We start from the raw sequence: 26,145 nt of genomic DNA, 5'->3' as shown, positions 1-26,145 counted from the left end.
CAGGAGTTCAGGGATAATAGTCACTCGGGCTATTGTTCCTGAACTCGCCAGTTACCAATCAAGCACAGGCTGCTCCTGGGGGCGTTGAGGGTCTTCAGGAGAGGATGATGTCCGATGTCAGCCAGAGGATGTCGGGGTTCAGGGTTACATGATGGTAATGCAGGATGCAGTTAGTGGAGAGAGGATGTTGTTGGTAAGCCGGGGTCTTCTACAGCAGCAGAGTCGTGGGTTAAGCAGATAGTTGGCACGGGTTGAGCCTACAAGACATAAGACAGAATTGTCAATTTTACCAGCAGTGGATATAAACCAGTGAACTAATGTAACATGATGGCTTGTATCAGGATCTGCTTTGTATCTGATCTAAAGAAAAGATACTTTATATATTAATCTTTCTATAGTATGTGAGGTTCTGCTACAGTGTATGGATATAATGGTAGATGTCCTGTGTGTATAGGTGTATATAGGTGTACAGATATGAATGTGTAGGTGTATATAGGTGTACAGATATGAATATGTAGGTGTATATAGGTGTACGGATATGAATGTGTAGGTGTATATAGGTGTACAGATGGGTATGTGTAGGTGTATATAGAAGATACTTACCAGATGGTCGTGGCTTCCTTCACAATCGGATTCTTCTCGTCATCCTAAGAAGAAGCAGAGACATAGTAATTACAGGAGCAATAATAATGTAGCCGAGGAGGGAGAAGTCTGCGGACCAGACATGGTGACATGAAGCAGGGTTACTATATGACCTCCTGTGCTGTCTGACACTAGAGGAACAATGATGGTGAACACAGAGGTCTGCCTGAAGAACATCATCCCTAGAGGAGGAAGATCTTACCGGGTCCAGCTTGGTGAAGTGTACGAGAATCCGTCCACGGGGTGAAGGGGTGTCCCATCCTCCGGCCATGGCAGGTCTCTGTTTCTCGGAACTCTGCTGAAGGGCTTGAATGGCGGCTCTGCCCTTCTCAGTTCCAGCTCCTCCCAATTTACGGTGTTGAAGAATCGGTGACCTCTGATGTTCTTGTGGACACCCAGCCTCTTCTTAGGCTTCTTTCGCAGCAGTCTCTTCACAAGATGCTTTACGTCCGCATCAAGCCAAGATGGGAATTTTGGCTTCTTTCTTTTGATGGACTTGATGATCTTTCTCTTGGAGGAGCCGTGGTAGAAAGGGGACTGTCCTGTCGCCATCCAGGATACGACAATCCCCAGGCTCCACCAGTCGACTGCTGCGTCGTAGTCCTTTTTGCGAAGCACCTCTGGGGCCATGAATCGATATGTGCCCGTCACCCCGCTGATCTTCTTAGACGGGACAACGCCGTCTTGGGCCAGCCCCAGGTCAATCAGGCGGATGTGTCCATCTCCGTCCAGCATGATGTTCGCCGGCTTTATGTCACTGCAAAGAAAAAAGAGAAATGTTAGTCTGTTCAGTGATACAGAAGACTTGGGAATGTACCGCAGCCAAACCAGTCCTAATTCAGAACTCTGGGAAAGCTGGGTACATTATCTCCACCAATGTAACGGGGAGATGTGGGAAAGTTGTGCTTACCGATGGATGATGTATCGTCGGTGCAGGAACTGGAGGCCGCAAGCAATCTCCGCTGTGTAGAATCTGAGAGAAGAGTGTAGTATCAATGACATGACATCAGTCCCCCGACATCATGTCACCATCATAGTGTCCCCACCAGAAGAGGTGCTGTTTATGGCAGCCTGTATGTCCTCCACTCTTCTATACCTGTCATGTCGCCCTCAGTATCCCCCCCCCCCCCACACACCCGACTCCTGATTAGTCATTTACTCACCTCACATGGTTGATGTCCAAGCTGCCGCACATCCTGATCATTGCTGCCAGGCTTCCTCCGGACAGATACTCCGTGATGAAGTAGGCCCGGTCTGCTGACTGCTGTGCGGCGTACAGATGGCAGATGAAGGGGCAGTCTTGGGCCTTCAGTAGTATCCGCCGCTCTCTCCTTATGACGTCCGCCTTGCTCTTTTCTCTGTCGACAACCTTGATGGCCATAAAGGTGTTCCTTCCGGGGAAAGATGCCAGGACCACCTCAAGAAAGCAGATAGGAAATTATCACTGACAGCGGCCAGAGGGGAAAGTCATATACATTTATTACATAGGGGATTTATCACTAGGCCGCCTTCACACGGCCAAGAAGAGCGCGCAAGATTTGTACTCTGCGAGACGCAGAAATAAGAACCCCATTCCTTTGAATGGAATCATATATCATGACTGTTTTTCTCTTTTTTTTTCAGCATCTTGATGCTGGAAAAAAAACAACTTGCAGCATGTTCTCTCTGCACGTTCCTCGGACGCATCGCCCGTTGGTTTTTTTTTTTACAATGCATGTGTATAAGTCAATCAATCAATAGATGAATAAATCTTCCCCCCCCCCAAAAAAAGTCCCCACATTTATAAGAGTTCACTGTCCATTGAGCATAAAGAGCTTATAAATTCATATATATACAAACAATAAATAATCGCTATTTCCAAGCACATAATATAAATAATACAATGAAGCATAAACAGAAATACATCTTTTATTTGCTGATAAAACAGTACATCCTTTCCATCAGGGGTTACTGACTCTTATTACCGCCAGCGTCATCCCATTATAAACACCCGCACTCATGCCAGGGCATGAAGGGGCGTGCAGAGAGCCGTCCCACGAAGGACACCGAAACGTCCCACTGTCCAGCAGCGAGGTCCCGGAGTGCAGGGAAAGTTTAGCGCCACGGTTGCCTAGCAACAAACCACCAAGAATTATAATAAGAATGCGATCTAGAAATAAGCCTTGTGATTATAACGGCTCAATCATCACCAGTCCCAGAAATATGGAAATGTGCAGAGAAGTCCCCATGATTGTGGTAATGCCGTCCCTACCTGCCAGTTGTCCCATATAGAAGTATCCTAAGCCTCTCCTGTGGGTTACATGGCTGATAACAGGGAACAATAGTCTGCACAGTTAATGGAAGTAGTGAAAATAACAGTCATATAACTTACCTCGCTGAAGCTTCCTCTGCCCAAGATCTGAAGGGCGGTGAAGCGATTGATGTTAAATCCGCGGTCTGATGGTAGAGGGTCCTGGCTGGTGCCCGGTCTTGGCTCCTCCTCCTCTCCGCTCCTCCTCCTCTTTATCTCCGTGAGTCCGCTCACGCACTCCTCTTCTCTCTTACGCTTTTCGGCATCTCTATGTCCATTGGACGACATTTTTCTCAATCCAATAGTCTTCGATCCAACCGCTGCCGTCGTCAGTTGAAAGGAAATGGCAGTTGGCCGAGTGGAGGTCAAAGGTCAGTGAAGCTGCCAGTACTTTGCTTGCCAGTACTCTTCTCTGCCATATACACAGTGATGTGGGCACCTTGAGTGATGGTCTAGTGCCCAAAGAAATGGAGAAATTCATGGCTGGTTCTTCTAGGGCCACATTATTAGTAGATGGGGCAAGGATGGCACTTCATGTCTGGGTTGGCAGTGGTGCCCATAGTTTATCAGAAATTTCTGGAGTTTTAGAAAACTTACAGTTGTGTGGACATTGAAACAAACCCGCTGGAGGGATAAACCATAAATTGTACTAATGAGAGGAATAATAAAGCCTTGTGAGGGTCATTTTCTGCTGCAGTCAATAAGTGTCCATCATCCAGATACATGGCGTGTATTTCCATAGGTTACAATGGGCAGCGCCCTCGCCAGTGCAGATCTGGGTGTAGCGGGTGGAGATGCTTTTATGGAGGTTATCCCCTTAGAGACCAAGCTTTTTCTTTTTTTCGTTTTTCCATTTTTTTGTTTTTTCCTCCTTTCTTTTAAAGCATTGTAACCCCTTTATATATCCCTCGCCGTCGCTATATGAGGGCTTGTGAGGGCGAGACAAGTTTTATTCTTCAATGGTATTATTTAAATTACCATATAATGCACTGAAAAAGTGAAATTCCGCCATCTTTCAGTGCGTCTTGTTACAAACTGGTACAATAATGACATAACGTTATTCTGTAGGTCGGTACGACTACTACCATACCAAACTTTATAGAGTTTTTTTTGCTGAACTACTTGTATTTTTTTCAAAGACATTTAATTTTTATAAATTATTTTCTGCCGCCATCTTCTGTGCGCAATAGCTTTTTTAATTTTTCTGTTGACACAGTTGTACGAGGCCTCATTTCTTGCGGGACGTCCTGTAGTTTACGTTGCTGATATTTTGTAATACATAAGACTTTTTGATCGCTTTTTATTGCAGTGTGAACAAAAATGCGAATTTCTGGTGTTCTTTATTTTTTTTCTGCCGACGTTCACCGTGCGGCGTAAATAATGTGATACTTTGGTAGGTTGAACTTTTACAGACATGGCGATACCAAATATGTATTTTTGCTTTTATTATTTATATTTTTTTTATTATAAATATGGTTGAAGGTTGTTTTTTTTAACTTTTATTACTTTGTTTTTCATAATTTAGTAAACTTAATTGATCTTATTTTTCATTTTTTCTTTTAGCCTCCATAGGGAACAAGAACCTACAATGCTTTGATCGCTCCTGCAGTATGATGTGATGCCACAGGAGGTCAAACATAAGTGAATGGTTTCAGTGTTTACAGCCTTGGGGATCCATCTTCCATCCTTATTATAGGTTATTTCCTGTTTCCCTGTATTACATCCCTCAGTACTAGTGATGGTTGTCGCAGTCATGTAGCCGTCACTCATCTTCATAGTAACCATTATAATAAACATTGTAGAGAATGATACATTGTAATTTCCTATTATGTTCTTGCAGATTCATCACTGCTCAGACTGACCCAGAAGCAGAATCAGAGGACGAGCCTGGAGTGGGAATTGTCAAAGCCGAAAGGGCTAAAATCCTCAAAGAAGAAGCTGAACTTCATCCTCTGCTGCAGCAAGCGGATAGCAGCCACAAAGGCTCCGAGTCCGATAAACATGACGGCTTCAGAGTGTTACTGAACAAGCAGGAAAAGGTACTGAAAGAACTGCCTTCCTGTGGCCTAATACATATACTGTACGGGGGGCTGTCAGTCGCTCGGGGTGCGTGAACAGGCTTTCTCTAAGGGTACGGGCGCACCTAGCAGAATTGGGGTGGATATTCTGCAATGAAAAATATACACCAAAAGCTGCTTCCAAATGTGGATTATTGGTGTGGATTTAGATGCTGAGTTTACCATAGAGCCGCAGCAGACTTCACATCTTCCATTGAGAGGGTGAAATCGTCTGCAGGTCCGAAGGCAAAAATGGCACCAAAATGTGCACCAAATGCTCTACTGATTTTGGTGCTGATCCAAACTAAAATACGCTGTGTGTGAATGCCCCCTCAGCCCAAATCACATGTTACATGACAGTACTAAGTCACATTCTAGAAAAGTATTTCCCCACCTTCCACGTATCCTATGCTGCCCACAAAGTTTTAAAACTTTGCAATCCTCATTTTATTGTAGTCCATCCATAAAGCAACTCGCTGGAACAGTTCTTTTCACACCGATAAGGCACATCCTGTGGACTCACATTGTATATTTAAGACTTAGCTAAATCTCTTTGTCTCTTGGTTCTGTCTGAATCCTCAAATGGGTTTCATTGGCGACCTTGAACAAAACCATAGGCTGCCATTACTAAAGCTGAGACCAAAGCTGCACGTTTTCATTTCAGCAGGTTTCTGTTGGTTTCCCACATTTGTGCCGGACAGAATAACTTAGTCGACTACACGGCTCTATCTGGCCAGAAACTAACGGAAACCTAGTTAAATGGAGACCTTTTGTCTCCATTTGACTAATGAAAGCCTATTGTTGTGTCCGGGAGCTCCGTCTGAATGACCTGGACATACAAGATCCGTGACTGAAGGCTTAGAAGGGTATTTCAATCTCAGCAAATAAAAGGAATCCCTTGTATAATAAAGAGTTACAATCTTCTGATATAATTTCCATATGAATTCCTCTGTTTACAAGACCTCTGCTTGCAGTCATTTAATAGAGGTTTTCACTGTTTACTCCCAGAGTATAAAATCTCCCGTGGTCCTGTGCAGATCATGCATGTGCTTGACTTGTTGCAAGCACTTAAAGGCCGGGCGCAGAAGAACGTGTTGTGAAATGCTGTGTGTATACTGCAGAGCTTTACCGCTGTGTAACCCGGTGTACGGCAGCGATTTTTGACTCTGCATGACAGCGTATCTCACACACGCAGTTTCCTTGTTCATTTTTTACTTCCCGCTGTGTCGCTTAGTAACTTTGCGTATAAACGCTACTCATACGCAATGTAATTTGAGCCTGAAGTCCATGGTGGCCACATCTCGAGTTCTCCACAGGAGCGCTGATAACATTGTTTTCAGCTGCAGTCCTGTGACAGAACAAAGAGGCTGTGTTCAGAGAACAGACCACCTGCTGTTATCTGCATACATCAAAGGCATGCTCATGTTAATGCAAATGAATCTAATAATCCACTAATGGCTATTAGTGCCCATTAGCAGCTTATCCAAAATGATCACTCGAACTGTCAATCATCCTATCTTTTGATTGTATTTTTATGGATCCTCTTTGTGGGTAAATGGGGCTTAAGGGTTTCAGATGGCCTTTGTTAACGATCGATCGTTCACGGTTGGCCTGTGAAGGCTGCTGTCTGTGATGATGATGATGATGATGATGATACATGATTTTAAATGGCAATTTGAACAAAGCGACTGAAGGATCTGTTCCATGATCGGAGACCGAGCCCGGGCTTCTGTTAATGAGATGCAAATCTGTCATTAAACAGGAACAACTTCTTAATGACCCGACAACTGCCAGAAATCCAACACCGCAGATTAACTTTTCGACAGGTATCTGCCGTTACCCGGCATCTGTCATCGTCATTAATATTCCAAAAAGGCGCAAATCGTTGGATGAAAATGGTCTTTCAGACCAAGACGGGTTTTTATCCACTGAAGGTAAAGAAGGAAAATGGCTGTAAGATTTGAGAACCTCGAGGATTTGATACAAGTGTAACAGAATACTTTTCTAAAACCAGAATACCCCTTTAAGTGGACTACAAATACGTAAAGGTTGTAGGGAGATGTAATAGCGGCTGTAGGGCTGTCCATAGACCTCAATGCGAGCAGCCTTGTACTTGTGGCTGTCCGCTCGGCAAGCATGCAGATGCTCTTACAGCTTTCTGCTCCCCGCTGTATTCTGTCGCCTCCCGTGCACAAACACATTATAACACAAGATCAGTTGTGATGATTGGCGCCTACCATAAACAATAATAAAAGCTGTGATGGAACGGCTTTTATGTTTAATATGTTTTTATTGGAATTTTCACATATTAATCACATATAAAACAGAACAACAGATAGAGAGAAATAGATAACATTGGTTTTAGGGTGGGTTGCGCGGACCGCAGCTTGTGATTGGGGGTTTGATGACAAATGTCACAATAACTGAATAAACTGTATCATCATTTACAAGGTCCTTCTGGTGAAATCTTGCGGGCCGCCTTCTAAAGTAATTAAGGTGTGTCACTAGGCCCTCGTAACCAGCACCTTCTTACACTTGCTGAACCCGTTCAACTCTTAACTAGATGTACTCTCAAACATCAAAATTGCTAACCAACGTTGAAAAGGACCAACAAACACATAAGGTACTTAGGGGAAGATTAGAGATAAGGGAGAAAAAGAGACTCTCAAGAGTACAGAAAGCAGCACGAAGGCAAAAGGGGGGAGAGCCCCACGTGGGTCTGGCTGTTAAAAGTCGTCTGGTTATATCTGTCGCGGCGCCGGCTCCCCGCACCCCCCGAGACCCATCGCTCACCATCCCACCGCCAGCTGGAACTGCGGTGAGTCACGGTACGTGTTCCACAACTCCCAAGCTTGATTACTTAGCCTGGGTCCCTCCGCTCCTTCGTCGCCTAGCTCTTCCATATACATTAACTGGTTCAGTCCCTGAACGAATTCCAGGATTGAAGGAGCTGAGATTACCGCTCGGGCCGCTGTAAGGAAATGCCGTAGAAGCTCCTTTTTGATGACAGCGAATGGGCCCGGATAATTGACAGCAGTGCCAGCTGCAAGGTGACCTCCGCTGCACAATGCGACGCTCCCTCATACTGGAACGGCTTTTATATGCAACTTAGCGCAGATGCTGACGTGTAAAGGCTGGATCTGCCGGTCTGGCTCTCCTAGCGGGAGACACTCTATGGATTACATAAGCCCCGTGAACAGAAGTCTTCTTCATAAGAACCCCTTTATAGGGATGGAATTGGTAGTGACATTCTGAACATTACTTCAGTATATTTTAATGTTTTTTTCCAGAAAAAATAGTTTGTTTTCGGGAAAACCTCCAGCATAAATGATGCAACACTTCTTCATGTACAAGATAATATACCTACTGACTGGGTTTCCTGTACGAAGTGTTTTCCGGTATCATGGCCCCACTTAATCATTTCTCTGCTCAGATTTTTTCAGCTTGTGATGAATTAGATCACGTTATGAAAGTTTTTTTTGTCTTTTTTCAGTACGGAAATAAGGTTGACTTCCTCTGGAGGCTGGCGCCGGCGTACAGCGACATGTTTTCTCTCACAAACGATGTAGAAGAGAAGAAGCGCTATGCAGCCGACGGTAAGACGGGATTTATGAAAATCTTCTATGTTTGCTCGTGTAAAGGATTTTTCCCAAGATAGATATTTATAACACATTAGTTATTTTGTAAGCGCAAAATATCTGATTGGTGGGGGTGAGATCACTGAGACCCACGCCCATCTCCTGGATGGGTACTGCTGCCCCGTTCACCATTGCCTCCAGAGTGGTGATGGCATGTACATGCTCCCCATCCAAACTATAAGTGGTACAACGAAGTACCAGAGCGTCCATTCTTGCCTGTATCACATCTCGTATTCAAGCTAGAAGTGGTACAACTGTTTACTAAACCCCCCCATGCCCGCCGGTATCACATTTGCTATCCAAGCTAGAGATGGTACGACAGCGTACTAGAGTCTATATACCCATAGAGTCCATATCTAAGCTAGAAGTGCTACAAAAGAGTACTATAGCCTCCGTGCCCAACCGTATCACATCTGCTATCAAAGCTTAGTGTGCCTTCACATGGGCGTTACGTTTTTGGTCGGTGCCAAAATGCAGTGAAAGGACAAATGTGTATCTGCTTTGTAAAGTGGTCATGCCTTTTTACACCGAAATCGATGAAAAGATGGCTTCATATTATTGATGCAAAAAAAGCCGAAAAATAAAACATGCCAAGATTTTTGGCTATCGCAACTGAGAACACATCACAGTTGTAAATGAAACCATCGAAAGGCATTGCTTTCATAAATCAGCTTTTTTACTCACTCTCGCATAGAGCAAAAAACATGCAATTTTAGTGTCCGTGTGGAGGTACCATAAAGGTAGTACAACAGGGAACTACAGCCTCCATGTCCGCCTGTATCACATCTAGTATCTAAGCTAGAGGCAGTACAACAGGGTACTAAAGCCTCCATGCCCGCCTGTATCACATCTAGTATCTAAGCTAGAGGCAGTACAACAGGGTACTAAAGCCTCCATGTCCGCCTGTATCACATCTAGTATCTAAGCTAGAGGCAGTACAACAGGGTACTAAAGCCTCCATGCCCGTCCGTGTCACATCTGCTATCCAGCTAGAGGTGATACAACAACGTAGTATAGCTTCCATACCCCCTGCATGACATCTTGTATCCAAGGTAGAATGGCACAACAGGGTACTAGAGCCTCCATGCCTACCTGTATCAAATCGTTTATCCAAGCTAGAATTGTTACAACAGGATACTAGAGTCACCGTGCCCACCTGTATCAAATCGTTTATCCAAGTGAGAGGTGGTAAAACAGGGAACTAGATTCTAAATGCCCGCCTCTTTCACATATTGTAAGCCAGAAGCTGGACAACGGGATACTAGAGCCTCCATAGCCAACTGTCTAACATCTTGTATTCAAGCTAAAAGTGTTAAAACAGGGTACTAGAGGCGCCATGCCTGCCTATATCACATCTTGTATCCAAGCTAGAAGTGGTGCAACAGGATACTAGAGCCTCCAAAGACACCTGTTTCACTTCTTGTTTTTAAGCTCGAAGTGGTATAAAAGGGTACCATGCCCGCCCGTATCACATCTAGTATCCAAGGTAGAGGTGGTATAACAGGGTATTAGAGCCTCCATGTCCGCCTGTATCACATCTAGTATCCAAGCTAGAGGTGGTATAACAGGGTACTAGAGCCTCCATGCCTGCCTGTGTCTCATCTTGCATCCTAACTAGAAGCCGTGCAGCAGGGTACTAGAGCCAACATAGTCACCTGTTTCACATCTTGTATCCAAGCTAAAAGTGGTATAACAGGGTACTAAAGCCTTCATGCCCGCCCTATATCGCATCTTGTATCCAAGCTAGAAGCGGTACAACAGGGTGGGTATTAGGGCCTCCATGCCCACCTGTATCACATCTACTATCCAAGCTACAGATGGCACAACAGTGTATTAGGGCTTCCATGCCCCCTGTAAACCATCTTGTATCCAAGCGAGAGATGGTACAACAGAGTACTAGAGTCTACATGTCTGCCCCTGTCACATCTTATATTCAAGCTAGAAGTGGTACAACAAGGTACAAAAGCTTCCATGCCCGATCTGTATCACATCTTGTTTCCAAGCTAGAAGTGGTACAACAGGGTAATATCATAGCGTTCTAGAAAGACATCTAGTCCCCTCTTAAACTGCTCTTTGGATTTTGCCATCACCATGTCCTCAGGCAGTGAGTTCCACACTCTCAGGGCTCCCATCCACTGGCGTTTTTTTTCTCCACTGTGATGCGATTCTAAAGTTAAAGTCTCGCATTGCAGTGCGAGAAAAACGCAGGCAGATATCCCAAAATCGCTGGGATATCGCTGCGACATCGCCAGTCTCTTCAATGGGGCCAGCGGCAGCAGCGCTAGCCCCATTGAAAAGATATGGAGAATGCCGCTGACTTCTGCCGGAGGACGCAGCTGACAGCAGGAGAGGTGAGTAACTTTTTTAATTATTTTTTTTTAACCACTTTTTTATGATTATTGAGGAAGGGCTTATATTTCAAGCCCTTCTCCGATAATCATTCTGCAGGGCTTATCAGAAACCACTGCTTTCAATGGGATCGGCAGCAGTGTGCCGCTGTCTTCTGCCACAGCTGTGACAGAGAGCTCCTTTATCCCCGCGGTCCCCGCGGGGAAGAAGGAAACTCCTGCCACAGCTGTCACAGCTGTGGCAGAAGTCCGCGTCATTCTCCATATCTTTTCAATGGGGCTAGCGCTGCTGCCGCTGGCCCCATTGATAAGACTGTCGCAGCGATATCCCAGCGGTTTTTCGGACTGCTCTCGCAGCGCAGTGGAGAAAAAAACGCTAGTGGGTGGGAGCCCTCACTGCTCTTATAGTGCTGGTATCGGCTGCTGAGCTGCTCCGCTGTCCCCTTTAGCCCCCTGCTCATGCCTCCATCTCGTGCAGCTGCTCCTGGCGTCAGCCCCAGTAGTACGTGTTCCCCACAGTGGCCCCAGTAGTAAGTGTTCTCCACAGTGGCCCCAGTAGTAAGTGTTCTCCACAGTGGTCCCAGTAGTAAGTGTTCCCCACAGTAGCCCCAGTAGTACGTCTTCCCCACAGTGGCCCCAGTAGTAAGTGTTCCCCACAGTGGCCCCAGTAGTAAGTGTTCCCCACAGTGGCCCCAGTAGTAAGTGTTCCCCACAGTGGCCCCAGTAGTAAGTGTTCCCCACAGTGGCCCCAGTAGTAAGTGTTCCCCACAGTGGCCCCAGTAGTAAGTGTTCCCCACAGTGGCCCCAGTAGTAAGTGTTCCCCACAGTGGCCCCAGTAGTAAGTGTCCCCCACAGTGGCCCAGTAGTAAGTGTCCCCCACAGTGGCCCCAGTAGTAAGTGTCCCCCACAGTGGCCCCAGTAGTAATAGTGTCCCCCACAGTGGCCCAGTAGTAATAGTGTTCCCCACAGTGGCCCCAGTAGTAATAGTGTTCCCCACAGTGGCCCCAGTAGTAATAGTGTTCCCCACAGTGGCCTCTGCAGTAATAGTGACCCCCCCCACAGTGGCCTCTGCAGTAATAGTGACCCCCCCCCACAGTGGCCTCTGCAGTAATAGTGACCCCCCCCCCCCCCACAGTGGCCTCTGCAGTAATAGTGACCCCCCCTCCCCCCCACAGTGGCCTCTGCAGTAATAGTGACCCCCCCTTCCCCCCCCCCACAGTGGCCTCTGCAGTAATAGTGACCCCCCCACACAGTGGCCTCTGCAGTAATAGTGACTCCCCACAGTGGCCTCTGTAGTAATAGTGACCCCCCACAGTGGCCTCTGCAGTAACAACGACCCCCACAATTGCCTAAGCAGTAATAGTGCCCCCCAGCCCCCCATAGCGGCCCCAGTGGTAATAGTGAATTAAGATGAGTCAGCACGATGAACAATAAAATGTCTATGTGCACACGAGCGTGTAGACCATTTTTGTAAATAGTATATAAGACGGGCTGAGAGTATATGGGCAGGAGGCTCGCCTATGGATCTGATGAGATGCCTGGGACCTTTACCCTGATTTGACGTGACTCCTGCCTCGATAGAAATCCAGGGCTTCATTTACAATGGGCTCTGGGTCTCTAGAGCTATGGCAGTTTTTGGAGACCGCTATAGACCAGAAATGGAAGGGACCTTTTTATTTGTTTTTAATACTTCTGTCTGCTTTATTGTCCTTTCTCTTGTGTCAATGGGTCCCAAAATCAATCCTTCCACTATAAGGGGGTATTGCAGGCTAATGCTGAGGATGTGATGTCCTCGGGATGAGTTGTCAGTGGTTGACCAGCTGGGGTCCGCCACTTCGATTCGCCGCCGATCAGCTGATTGTCCGGCTTGTCAGTGCAGAAAGCTGGACATTGTCATTGGTGGTCTGGGTCAGGAGTGTGGTACGTGGCTTCATTCCCATTGAGATCAGTGGGAGTGATGCTTTCAATTACACTTCCGGATTCTCATTGCAGTCAGAGCCAAAGGTGAAATGGGAGGCATCGCTCCTGTTGGTTTTGGTGAGGGGGGAAGCTATCTATTGCATTTCTAGCCTTGACTACCAATGACTATATCCAGCCCCGCTGTACTGACAGTGAGCCAGAGGATAAACTAATGTAGCTGGGATTCTGAGCGGCGGATCCCCGCTGGTTGACTGTTGGTGCTCTATCCTGGGGATAGGTCATCAATGGTAAAAGCACGGAATAACCCTTTAATTGCCAACATATTCCTTACATATACTTTTGATGTATATATTCTATATATATTGATATTTTATCAATTGCAGCTTGAACAAGGTAGTAAATGGTTGGCTATCTATCAGTTCCATGGAAATAGAGCCGTGCTCACACATTAGCAGTATAACTCTATTCACAAGGGGGCTAGGGGACTGCCATTCTCGTGATCACTGGAGGTCCCGGTGGTCGGTCTCCCAGTCTCGTACATTTATCTCCTAGTTTTCCTGGTGGTTTAGGGTAGAAGAACGGGTTCAAATGTATTTCACTTCACACTGTGAGGTGCCCCTAAGTGGTTTAGGGAGTTTTGACCAAAGTGATTATATGTTGCACAGGGCTTCTGTGGGTTCAGCTATTTCCAGTTCAGCAACAGAACTACCCTGCACTTCTTTTAATGTTTTTATGGGTTCAGGTGAGAAATGTTAAGATAAAGTAACTTTTAAAAAGGTTGAAATGCTTTAGTATGGAAAACTAATTTGAACTAAACGTCTTATATATAATGTTTATGGCCATCTCTACCACCCCAGCTGAGGCCATGCGGACACACAACTGGGTACATAGAAGTGTCGGACAAAGCCTAAGGCCTCATGTTCACTTGAAAAATACAATCCGCGCAGAATCTGCCGCGTATTTGCTTTAAGTGGTATTTTTTTTGCATGCAGATATCCGCACACATTGCTATCAATGTGATAGCAATGTTGCTGATTCGCGCGGAATGCGCGGCAGAATCGAGCATGCCGCTTTTTTTCTCCCGCGCATGAAAAATGCAATTCTTTTAAAATGCCATCCGCGGGTGCAAAATTCAATTTAATGGACCGTGGATGGCCAATGATTCCCTATGGGCAAAATCCGCTGCGGATTCCGCAATTCCATTTAGCTAGTGGACATGAGGCCTTAGAGCTCTCCTTACTGCTACACATGAAGTTCAGTTCTGGTCCCAGGGCCTTAAAGGGGTTCTACCAAGATTATAACTTATCCCCTATACACAGGATGAGGGAATAAGTGTTTAATCAGTGAAGGTCCAGTTGCTAGTACACCTACCAATGAGAAGAATTGGGGTCCTTTGTTTTTCATGGATGAATGGAGTGGCGGTCAAGCATACACATTGCTTCTTCTACATCCCTATGGAACTGCCAGAGATAGCGAGCATGCGTGCTGGGGGAGAGCTGTATCATGGGATTGATTGGCTAGTGGGAGTGGCCTAATTTAGGGATGTTGACACTATAGGGGATTATAGGACAATCAGGCATCTATAAAGCAACATGCTCTACAGGGGCTCCTGTGAAGTAAGCAGGAACAGAGTAGAGGAGAACAAACAGTCTTTCTCGTATTATAAGCTTGCAACGTTTAAGCTTTTCTTTAGATTTCTGTACGACTTGTTGGCGGTTGCATTTAGTAAAGTTGCGTTGTTTACACTAAATGTGGTTGCAGTTGTTTTCTTAATGGGGAACCACTTGGGATTCACCACCCTGCGTGTTACTAATCAGTGTATCGCTTCACATCAGGAAGGAGGACATGATGGGTTGGTTGTCTGGTTATGCCCAGGATCTGTGATCATCTCAAGTGTCTCTGATCCTGGGTTTACACATACAATATCTTCCCTTGGGCTTGCCGTACAGGCTGCACTGCAGTTTGTGGTTTACGTGTTAATATTCATATCTTTGTGGAAATCAGAGCTGTTATTGCCTTCACATGGGGCAAATATTCAGTTTGTTGCACTTGCCCTGCATTTACATACCTTACCAAGGCCTCCCCCTGGCACCTGGGGCACGTGCTCCCTTTCATCCCTCATTTACATACCTCACCAAGGCTTCCCCCGACACCTGGGGCACGTGCTCCCTCTCATCCCTCATTTACATACCTCATCAAGGCCCCCCTGGCACCTGGGGCACATGCCCTTTCTCATCCCTCATTTACATACCTCGCCAAGGCCCCCCACCGCTCCCGACACCTGGGGTACATGCCCTTTCTCATCCCTCATTTACATACTTCACCAAGCCCCCCCCCTGGCACCTGGGGCACATGCCCCCTCTGATCCCTCCCTGACCTCCGTCTAGCTACAACTTTGCTGCAAACAACCATTTTCTCACCCATATGTATTTGGATTCAATTCCATAAATTTAAGAAATGGTTTATTTAGAAAGTATTGTCTGAAATCAACCTTCACCAGAAAATAAATTCTCGCATGCTCCAAAATAAAAACTTAAGAGAAGTGTCAATTATAAAAGACTTTATTTATTTAAGGTTTTCAACATTTTAGTTTTATGGCTTCCCTAAGGCTGCAGATCCAAAAGAAGGCGAAAAATCCCTCGACACTTTTAGCCAATTTGTGTCACAGGGGAAAAATTCCTTCTTGACCCCGGGAAAAGGCGATCAGTCCTAGAACCCTGGATCAGAGCCGCTGATGATAGTGTGATGGTGGTGGGCATTGTACATGTAGAGCTGGAGGGGGCGCGCTGTGTGGGTGTCCAAATGAAGTTGCTGGCTGGGTGTACAGCTAGTAGACGCTGTGTGGTGGGGTGCATGGTGACGGCGCTGTATGGCGGGGTGCAGGGTGAGAGTGTTGTGTGGCGGGGTGCAGGGTGAGGGCGCTGTATGGCAGGGTACAGGGTGGGACGGTGTGTGACTGCACCCCCCTTATAGTCCGAGGGAAGAATCATTTGCTGTTTCAGTGGATGAATGAGCGATCCTGGTTGTCAGGTCATGGTCACATGATCAGTACTTCCAGAATTACAGCCTTCATTCATTCAGACTTGTTGTCACAGCAAATGGAGGATAATGCTTGCTTCATTGCAGCATCTCTCTGTAGAGCTGGGGGGCGCTGTGTGGCTGCGTGCAGGGTGAATGCGCTGTGCGGCTGCCTGTTGGGTGAGGGCGCTGTGTGGCGGGGCGCAGGGTGGGACGCTGTGTGACTGCACCCATCCAAGGGAAGAATCATTTGCTGTTCCAGTGGATGAATGAGCGATCCTGGTTGTCAGGTCATGGTCACATGATCAGTACTTCCAGAATTTCAGCCTTCATTCATTCAGAATTGTTGTCACAGCAAATGGAGGATAATGCTTGCTTCATTGCAGCATCTCTCTGTAGAGCTGGGGGGGCGCTGTGTGGCTGCGTGCAGGGTGAATGCGCTGTGCGGCTGCCTGTTGGGTGAGGGCGCTGTGTGGCGGGGCGCAGGGTGGGACGCTGTGTGACTGCACCCGTTAAAGGGAAGAATCATTTGCTGCTCCAGTGGATGAATGAGCGATCCTGGTTGTCAGGTCATGGTTACATGATCAGTACTTCCAGAATTACAGCCTTCATTCATTCAGAATTGTTGTCACAGCAAATGGAGGATAATGCTTGCTTCATTGCAGCATCTCTCTGTAGAGCTGGGGGGCGCTGTGTGGCTGCGTGCAGGGTGAATGCGCTGTGCGGCTGCCTGTTGGGTGAGGGCGCTGTGTGGCGGGGCGCAGGGTGGGACGCTGTGTGACTGCACCCGTCCAAGGGAAGAATCATTTGCTGTTCCAGTGGATGAATGAGCGATCCTGGTTGTCAGGTCATGGTCACATGATCAGTACTTCCAGAATTTCAGCCTTCATTCATTCAGAATTGTTGTCACAGCAAATGGAGGATAATGCTTGCTTCATTGCAGCATCTCTCTGTAGAGCTGGGGGGGCGCTGTGTGGCTGCGTGCAGGGTGAATGCGCTGTGCGGCTGCCTGTTGGGTGAGGGCGCTGTGTGGCGGGGCGCAGGGTGGGACGCTGTGTGACTGCACCCGTTAAAGGGAAGAATCATTTGCTGCTCCAGTGGATGAATGAGCGATCCTGGTTGTCAGGTCATGGTTACATGATCAGTACTTCCAGAATTACAGCCTTCATTCATTCAGAATTGTTGTCACAGCAAATGGAGGATAATGCTTGCTTCATTGCATCATCTCTCTGTAGAGCTGGGGGGCGCTGTGTGGCTGCGTGCAGGGTGAATGCGCTGTGCGGCTGCCTGTTGGGTGAGGGCGCTGTGTGGCGGGGCGCAGGGTGGGACGCTGTGTGACTGCACCCGTCCAAGGGAAGAATCATTTGCTGTTCCAGTGGATTAATGAGCGATCCTGGTTGTCAGGTCATGGTCACATGATCAGTACTTCCAGAATTACAGCCTTCATTCATTCAGAATTGTTGTCACAGCAAATGGAGGATAATGCTTGCTTCATTGCAGCATCTCTCTGTAGAGCTGGGGGGCGCTGTGTGGCTGCGTGCAGGGTGAATGCGCTGTGCGGCTGCCTGTTGGGTGAGGGCGCTGTGTGGCGGGGCGCAGGGTGGGACGCTGTGTGACTGCACCCGTCCAAGGGAAGAATCATTTGCTGTTCCAGTGGATGAATGAGCGATCCTGGTTGTCAGGTCATGGTCACATGATCAGTACTTCCAGAATTACAGCCTTCATTCATTCAGAATTGTTGTCACAGCAAATGGAGGATAATGCTTGCTTCATTGCAGCATCTCTCTGTAGAGCCTTGACGGCGCTGTGTGGCTGCGTGCAGGGTGAATGCGCTGTGCGGCTGCCTGTTGGGTGAGGGCGCTGTGTGGCCGGGCGCAGGGTGGGACGCTGTGTGACTGCACCCGTCCAAGGGAAGAATCATTTGCTGTTCCAGTGGATGAATGAGCGATCCTGGTTGCCAGGTCATGGTCACATGATCAGTACTTCCAGAATTACAGCCTTCATTCATTCAGAATTGTTGTCACAGCAAATGGAGGATAATGCTTGCTTCATTGCAGCATCTCTCTGTAGAGCTGGGGGGCGCTGTGTGGCTGCGTGCAGGGTGAATGCGCTGTGCGGCTGCCTGTTGGGTGAGGGCGCTGTGTGGCGGGGCGCAGGGTGGGACGCTGTGTGACTGCACCCATCCAAGGGAAGAATCATGTGCTGTTCCAGTGGATGAATGAGCGATCCTGGTTGTCAGGTCATGGTCACATGATCAGTACTTCCAGAATTACAGCCTTCATTCATTCAGAATTGTTGTCACAGCAAATGGAGGATAATGCTTGCTTCATTGCAGCATCTCTCTGTAGAGCTGGGGGGGCGCTGTGTGGCTGCGTGCAGGGTGAATGCGCTGTGCGGCTGTGTGGCGGGGCGCAGGGTGGGACGCTGTGTGACTGCACCCGTTAAAGGGAAGAATCATTTGCTGCTCCAGTGGATGAATGAGCGATCCTGGTTGTCAGGTCATGGTCACATGATCAGTACTTCCAGAATTACAGCCTTCATTCATTCAGAATTGTTGTCACAGCAAATGGAGGATAATGCTTGCTTCATTGCAGCATCTCTCTGTAGAGCTCGGGGGCGCTGTGTGGCTGCGTGCAGGGTGAATGCGCTGTGCGGCTGCCTGCAGGGTGAGGGCGCTGTGTTTCGGGGCGCAGGGTGGGACACTGTGTGACTGCACCCGTCCAAGGGAAGAATCATTTGCTGTTCCAGTGGATGAATGAGCGATCCTGGTTGTCAGGTCATGGTCACATGATCAGTACTTCCAGAATTACAGCCTTCATTCATTCAGAATTGTTGTCACAGCAAATGGAGGATAATGCTTGCTTCATTGCAGCATCTCTCTGTAGAGCTCGGGGGCGCTGTGTGGCTGCGTGCAGGGTGAATGCGCTGTGCGGCTGCCTGTTGGGTGAGGGCGCTGTGTGGCGGGGCGCAGGGTGGGACGCTGTGTGACTGCACCCGTCCAAGGGAAGAATCATTTGCTGTTCCAGTGGATGAATGAGCGCTCCTGGTTGTCAGGTCATGGTCACATGATCAGTACTTCCAGAATTACAGCCTTCATTCATTCAGAATTGTTGTCACAGCAAATGGAGGATAATGCTTGCTTCATTGCAGCATCTCTCTGTAGAGCTCGGGGGCGCTGTGTGGCTGCGTGCAGGGTGAATGCGCTGTGCGGCTGCCTGTTGGGTGAGGGCGCTGTGTGGCCGGGCGCAGGGTGGGACGCTGTGTGACTGCACCCGTCCAAGGGAAGAATCATTTGCTGTTCCAGTGGATGAATGAGCGATCCTGGTTGCCAGGTCATGGTCACATGATCAGTACTTCCAGAATTACAGCCTTCATTCATTCAGAATTGTTGTCACAGCAAATGGAGGATAATGCTTGCTTCATTGCAGCATCTCTCTGTAGAGCTGGGGGGCGCTGTGTGGCTGCGTGCAGGGTGAATGCGCTGTGCGGCTGCCTGCTGGGTGAGGGCGCTGTGTGGCGGGGCGTAGGGTGGGACGCTGTGTGACTGCACCCGTCCAAGGGAAGAATCATTTGCTGTTCCAGTGGATGAATGAGCGATTCTGGTTGTCAGGTCATGGTCACATGATCAGTACTTCCAGAATTACAGCCTTCATTCATTCAGAATTGTTGTCACAGCAAATGGAGGATAATGCTTGCTTCATTGCAGCATCTCTCTGTAGAGCTGGGGGGCGCTGTGTGGCTGCGTGCAGGGTGAATGCGCTGTGCGGCTGCCTGTTGGGTGAGGGCGCTGTGTGGCGGGGCGCAGGGTGAGACGCTGTGTGACTGCACCCGTCCAAGGGATGAATCATTTGCTGTTCCAGTGGATGAATGAGCGATCCTGGTTGTCAGGTCATGGTCACATGATCAGTACTTCCAGAATTACAGCCTTCATTCATCCAGAATTGTTGTCACAGCAAATGGAGGATAATGCTTGCTTCATTGCAGCATCTCTCTGTAGAGCTGGGGGGCGCTGTGTGGCTGCGTGCAGGGTGAATGCGCTGTGCGTCTGCCTGCAGGGTGAGGGCGCTGTGTGGCGGGGCGCAGGGTGGGACGCTGTGTGACTACACCCGTCCAAGGGAAGAATCATTTGCTGTTCCAGTGGATGAATGAGCGATCCTGGTTGTCAGGTCATGGTCACATGATCAGTACTTCCAGAATTACAGCCTTCATTCATTCAGAATTGTTGTCACAGCAAATGGAGGATAATGCTTGCTTCATTGCAGCATCTCTCTGTAGAGCTGGGGGGCGCTGTGTGGCTGCGTGCAGGGTGAATGCGCTGTGCGGCTGCCTGTTGGGTGAGGGCGCTGTGTGGCGGGGCGCAGGGTGAGACGCTGTGTGACTGCACCCGTCCAAGGGAAGAATCATTTGCTGTTCCAGTGGATGAATGAGCGATCCTGGTTGTCAGGTCATGGTCACATGATCAGTACTTCCAGAATTACAGCCTTCATTCATCCAGAATTGTTGTCACAGCAAATGGAGGATAATGCTTGCTTCATTGCAGCATCTCTCTGTAGAGCTGGGGGGCGCTGTGTGGCTGCGTGCAGGGTGAATGCGCTGTGCGGCTGCCTGCAGGGTGAGGGCGCTGTGTGGCGGGGCGCAGGGTGGGACGCTGTGTGACTACACCCGTCCAAGGGAAGAATCATTTGCTGTTCCAGTGGATGAATGAGCGATCCTGGTTGTCAGGTCATGGTCACATGATCAGTACTTCCAGAATTACAGCCTTCATTCATTCAGAATTGTTGTCACAGCAAATGGAGGATAATGCTTGCTTCATTGCAGCATCTCTCTGTAGAGCTGGGGGGCGCTGTGTGGCTGCGTGCAGGGTGAATGCGCTGTGCGGCTGCCTGTTGGGTGAGGGCGCTGTGTGGGGGGGCGCAGGGTGGGACGCTGTGTGACTGCACCCGTCCAAGGGAAGAATCATTTGCTGTTCCAGTGGATGAATGAGCGATCCTGGTTGTCAGGTCATTGTCACATGATCAGTACTTCCAGAATTACAGCCTTCATTCATTCAGAATTGTTGTCACAGCAAATGGAGGATAATGCTTGCTTCATTGCAGCATCTCTCTGTAGAGCTGGGGGGCGCTGTGTGGCTGCGTGCAGGGTGAATGCGCTGTGCGGCTGCCTGTTGGGTGAGGGCGCTGTGTGGCAGGGCGCAGGGTGGGACGCTGTGTGACTGCACCCGTCCAGGGGAAGAATCATTTGCTGTTCCAGTGGATGAATGAGCGATCCTGGTTGTCAGGTCATGGTCACATGATCAGTACTTCCAGAATTACAGCCTTCATTCATTCAGAATTGTTGTCACAGCAAATGGAGGATAATGCTTGCTTCATTGCAGCATCTCACCGTAGAGCTGGGGGGCGCTGTGTGGCTGCGTGCAGGGTGAATGCGCTGTGCGGCTGCCTGCTGGGTGAGGGCGCTGTGTGGCGGGGCGTAGGGTGGGACACTGTGTGACTGCACCCGTCCAAGGGAAGAATCATTTGCTGTTCCAGTGGATGAATGAGCGATTCTGGTTGTCAGGTCACGGTCACATGATCAGTACTTCCAGAATTACAGCCTTCATTCATTCAGAATTGTTGTCACAGCAAATGGAGGATAATGCTTGCTTCATTGCAGCATCTCTCTGTAGAGCTGGGGGGCGCTGTGTGGCTGCGTGCAGGGTGAATGCGCTGTGCGGCTGCCTGTTGGGTGAGGGCGCTGTGTGGCGGGGCGTAGGGTGGGACGCTGTGTGACTGCACCTGTCCAAGGCAAGAATCATTTGCTGTTCCAGTGGATGAATGAGCGATCCTGGTTGTCAGGTCATGGTCACATGATCAGTACTTCCAGAATTACAGCCTTCATTCATCCAGAATTGTTGTCACAGCAATGGAGGATAATGCTTGCTTCATTGCAGCATCTCTCTGTAGAGCTGGGGGGCGCTGTGCGGGGTGAGTACGCTGTGCGGCTGCGTGCGGGGTGAGTACGCTGTGCGGCTGCGTGCGGGGTGAGTGCGCTGTGCGGCTGCAAGCGGGGTGAGGGCACTGTGCGGCTGCATGCGGGGTGAGGGCGCTGTGCGGCTGCGTGCGGGGTGAGGTCGCTGTGCGGCTGCGTGCGGGGTGAGGGCGCTGTGCGGCTGCGTGCGGGGTGAGGGCGCTGTGCGGCTGCCTGCGGGGTGAGGGCGCTGTGCGGCTGCCTGCGGGGTGAGGGCGCTGTGCGTCTGCCTGCGGGGTGAGGGCGCTGTGCGGCTGCCTGTGGGGTGAGGGCGCTGTGCGGCTGCCTGTGGGGTGAGGGCGCTGTGCGGCTGCCTGTGGGGTGAGGGCGCTGTGCGGCTGCCTGCGGGGTGAGGGCGCTGTGCGGCTGCCTGCGGGGTGAGGGCGCTGTGAGGCTGCCTGCTGGGTGAGGGCGCTGTGTGGTGGGGCGCAGGCTGGGCATGGGCTGGGCTACTCACAGATCGTCCATGCTTGGCGGGTTGGTAGCGTGTGGTGTTGGGTAGTTCCGCAGTGTCTTCCTTAATCTTTCACTGGATGCCATGAACTCGGGTCTTGCTTCCTGTCCGTCTAGGTTGGCCCGTTCCTCACGCACATTGCCTGGTAGCCAGCAGCTCTGCGACTTCCGGAAAGTGATGGTGTTACCTGCGCTGCATCCTCTCTCTTCGTCCTCGCCTCGTGATCAGAATGCGGTGATGTCACAATGTTTAGAATTCTCTCATCCTATGATGTCACAATAAGTGCTCCACAGGCTGCCATCTTGTTATATCGCAAATGATGATGAAAGCGGTCGCATCACTACATGCAAAGTGGATGGGACCATAAAGGTCGCATATAAATTATGCACAACATTAACCCCTTAATGCTCCATGATGTACTGTTAAGTCATGGAGGTTTGGGGTTTGTATGGAATGGGTTCTGGGCCGATTCTACTCTATACAATGCTGTCTGGTATAGCTGACACCCGCCTGCAACAAATTAACCCTTTAAATGCTCCGATCGAAGTTTGGAGGTCCCTAACGGTTACAATGGCAGCTGGGGGCCTTCTGCACACTCTCAGGGCTTCCATTGCAGATTGCCTATGAAGCCATGCCTGTGATCTGTTCTCTGCCTAATCTTAAAAGGGGTTGTCCCAAGTTTGCATTCATTATAATGTTGCTTCCATCAAAAAGGCTCTTAGAGAATCATTATATTGTGCATGAGAGCTAAGGTGAAATGCAAGTGCCTGTAGCGCCAAATGGTGAGGGATAGAGGAATACAATGCTTTGACATCGCAAGTTACCCAGGTTTTATCTGCCCCCCATTTGTGTCCTGCTAATATTTGAATGACTTTATTGTTATTAGGAATATATCCGGGGATTTGAACTACCACAGCAATTGGGTAGATAGAAAATTACAGCCTGAGTCTCTCACATAGGGATCCTCGTCCCGAAACTATTGGGCGCATGGGAGGTGGAAATACATTTTTGTGAGACTTGGGAATCCCATAAAAATTTGCAAGAATAGGATTTTTGGGAACTAGATAAGCCATTTCTTTGTCGCTTAATACCCCCATTGAGCCCCCTCTGGTAATCAAATCAGACAATGAATGGGTGAATGTTACGGTGGGATCAATCTCTAATTTTCTATAAGTTTTATCATCATTGAGTATTTTTTCAACACCTAAACTGTATAATGCATTATCCATTATGGCAATGGTGCCCCCTTTGTCCGATTGCTGAATTATTAAATCAGTATCGTTAATGAGATTCTGTAAGTCACGTCTCTGGGACACTGAGATGTTAACATTTTTATATTTGGATGCATCTTTCTTTTGACTGGATCTATATAGGTCATTAAGATCTCTTTCCATACTGTTTTGAAAATCATCCACCCATCTAGTTCTGAGATGTTTGGGGTAAAAAGAGGGATTGGGAATCCTCGTATCTGATGGCATTGGAATTGAATCTGGTGCCATATCAGTGTCCATCTGTTCTTTTTCTAGTTGTTCTAAATCCCAGAGAAAGGCAATGTCCCTTGTTGTTAGGTCTCCATGTTTGTCGTCTTGTTTTGCAGACTCCTAAGAAGCTGTTCTGTTTGCCCCATTGATTCTGGTTTGTTCGCAGAAATACTTCTTTACAATGAGGTCCCGAACAAATTTGTTTAGGTCCAGCATAGTATTGAAAGGGTCAAACGTGCAGTCAGGTACAAAATTCCTACCCTTATTGATAATTTTCAATTGCTGGTTAGAGAGAATACGGGGTGTGAAAACAATTATATTGTCCGCTAATTCCGAATGGTTGGTCTGCGGCTGGGGTATCTCCTTCTTGGCATATGGCCCCCTCTCGGTGCCTCGTTTTTTGACAGTCTCCCCATAGTCTGCATTCTTTGTGTTGGTTCTTCAAATACCTGAGGGTCACCACTGGAGACATCTGATGATACATAGGATGTGTCCCCTTCCCACTCTGAGGAGGAGAATGTGACACTATTCAAATTGCCTGTATGACTTCTCATTGATTGTTTCTTGAGAATTGATTTGGGGTTTTGAATCCTTTTGGAACTCCAGTTGTAAACTTTGTCATCTTGGTAATCGCGTCTGTCTCTTTCCAGTTTGGTTTTTTTATGTGAATTATCTTTTCTTCCATTTTATGTAGTTCCATATCCTGTTTTTGTATTAGATTATCCCATTCTGTGGAATTCTAAGTTGCTCTCAATTTATGTTCAATGTCTTGTATGTCTTTCTGCAATTTATTTAATTTTAATTGCTCATTATCAACTATCAATCTCATCAGTTTAGCAGAGCAATCGGAGAGGATATCATTCCAACTGGACAGAAAATCATCATCATAAATTGTTGTTGGTATTTTTTTCAAACGCAATCCTCTTGGGATCATTGTAAGATCCCAATATTTATTCAGGGAGTGTTGGTCCCACCAAGTCTGTAATTCTGATTTCTTATAGTTGGTTAATGATTGGATTAACCCCTTTGTGTCAGGATGCATACTTTGTATATTGTCCTGAAACAGACTGGATAATTTTTGCATCCTGGCCCGGACAACTGTTTCTTGTTCATGCAATCATACTTTGTTGAAAACCCCAATAAAAATTAACATAGGTACATTAGAGTCCCATAAAACGTACTAATAATAGATGGTATACCTTAGTGGCTAAATTTTCATTTACAAATAGTGTGAGGATCGTGAGCAAATGTCCAAAAATAATGGAGATACTGCACTTATAAATATGGGTAGAATTTACCTCAATCCTTGTATACTTGCATTTGGTGCTGTGCATAGTCTCCTCAGAACAAGTTATTCATAGCAACACCGGCCGGGTAATTCCAAAGAAAAAGACACTTGAAAATAGTGTGCTGTGCTGTCAGCTTGCTCACTTCATATGTCTCACGATCCACTGCTTGCTCAAGCGGTTTCACCTGCCCCCGGTCCTGGGCTTAAACAGCAGAAAATCCCATGCAGGAAAAAGTGTCATCCACGCTTGCTTGCAGAATAAAATGTATAATCTTCCTTTATTTAGACATATTTAAAATTTGCCAGGTATACACATCTCTGGACCAGACGCGTATGGGGATGGGATGAGGTGAGAGGACATTATATGGGGGATGTGATGAGGAGCAGCAGACAGTACATGGGGGATGTGATGAGTCTTAAAGAGGATCTGCAGCACCTGAAGTAAGGAATGTCTTCTCATTCACTGCCTGACTGACATGAGGCTCTTCTTAAGGAGAGTATATAGTAGATAGGTTGTTGAATCGTATATATTGTATATCATACATGTGACTATATATATGTGCGATCAAGGAGACGTACTGTCAGATGGGTTCTTCTTCCCCCTTTCGTTTACTTCCTTTCCTTAAAGGGGTTGCCCCGCGCCGAAACGGGGTGTTATTTTTTTTTCAATAGCCCCCCCGTTCGGCGCGAAACAAACCCGATGCAGGGGTTAAAAAAGAAAACCGGAGAGTGATTACCTGAATCCCCGCGCTCCGGTGACTTCTTACTTACCTGGTGAAGATGACCGCCGGGATCTTCACCCTCGGTGGACCGCAGGGCTTCTGTGCGGTCCATTGCCGATTCCAGCCTCCTGATTGGCTGGAATCGGCACGTGACGGGGCGGAGCTACGAGGAGCCGGTCTCCGGCACAAGCGGCCCCATTCCGAAAAGAAGAAGGCCGGACTGCGCAAGCGCGTCTAATCCGGCGATTAGACGCTGAAAATTAGACGGCACCATGGAGACG

The 26,145-nt window shown here is 48.1% G+C and overlaps 1 pseudogene; it reads left to right on the top strand.

Annotated features, from left to right (window-relative positions):
• Positions 1–26,145, top strand: part of LOC136620150 (regulator of microtubule dynamics protein 2-like) — an 88,099-nt pseudogene that overhangs the window by 7,262 nt on the left and 54,692 nt on the right.

Source organism: Eleutherodactylus coqui, chromosome 3 (genome assembly GCF_035609145.1).
Source record: "Eleutherodactylus coqui strain aEleCoq1 chromosome 3, aEleCoq1.hap1, whole genome shotgun sequence".
NCBI lineage: Eukaryota > Metazoa > Chordata > Amphibia > Anura > Eleutherodactylidae > Eleutherodactylus > Eleutherodactylus coqui.
This window is presented reverse-complemented; position numbering and strand designations above follow the sequence as displayed.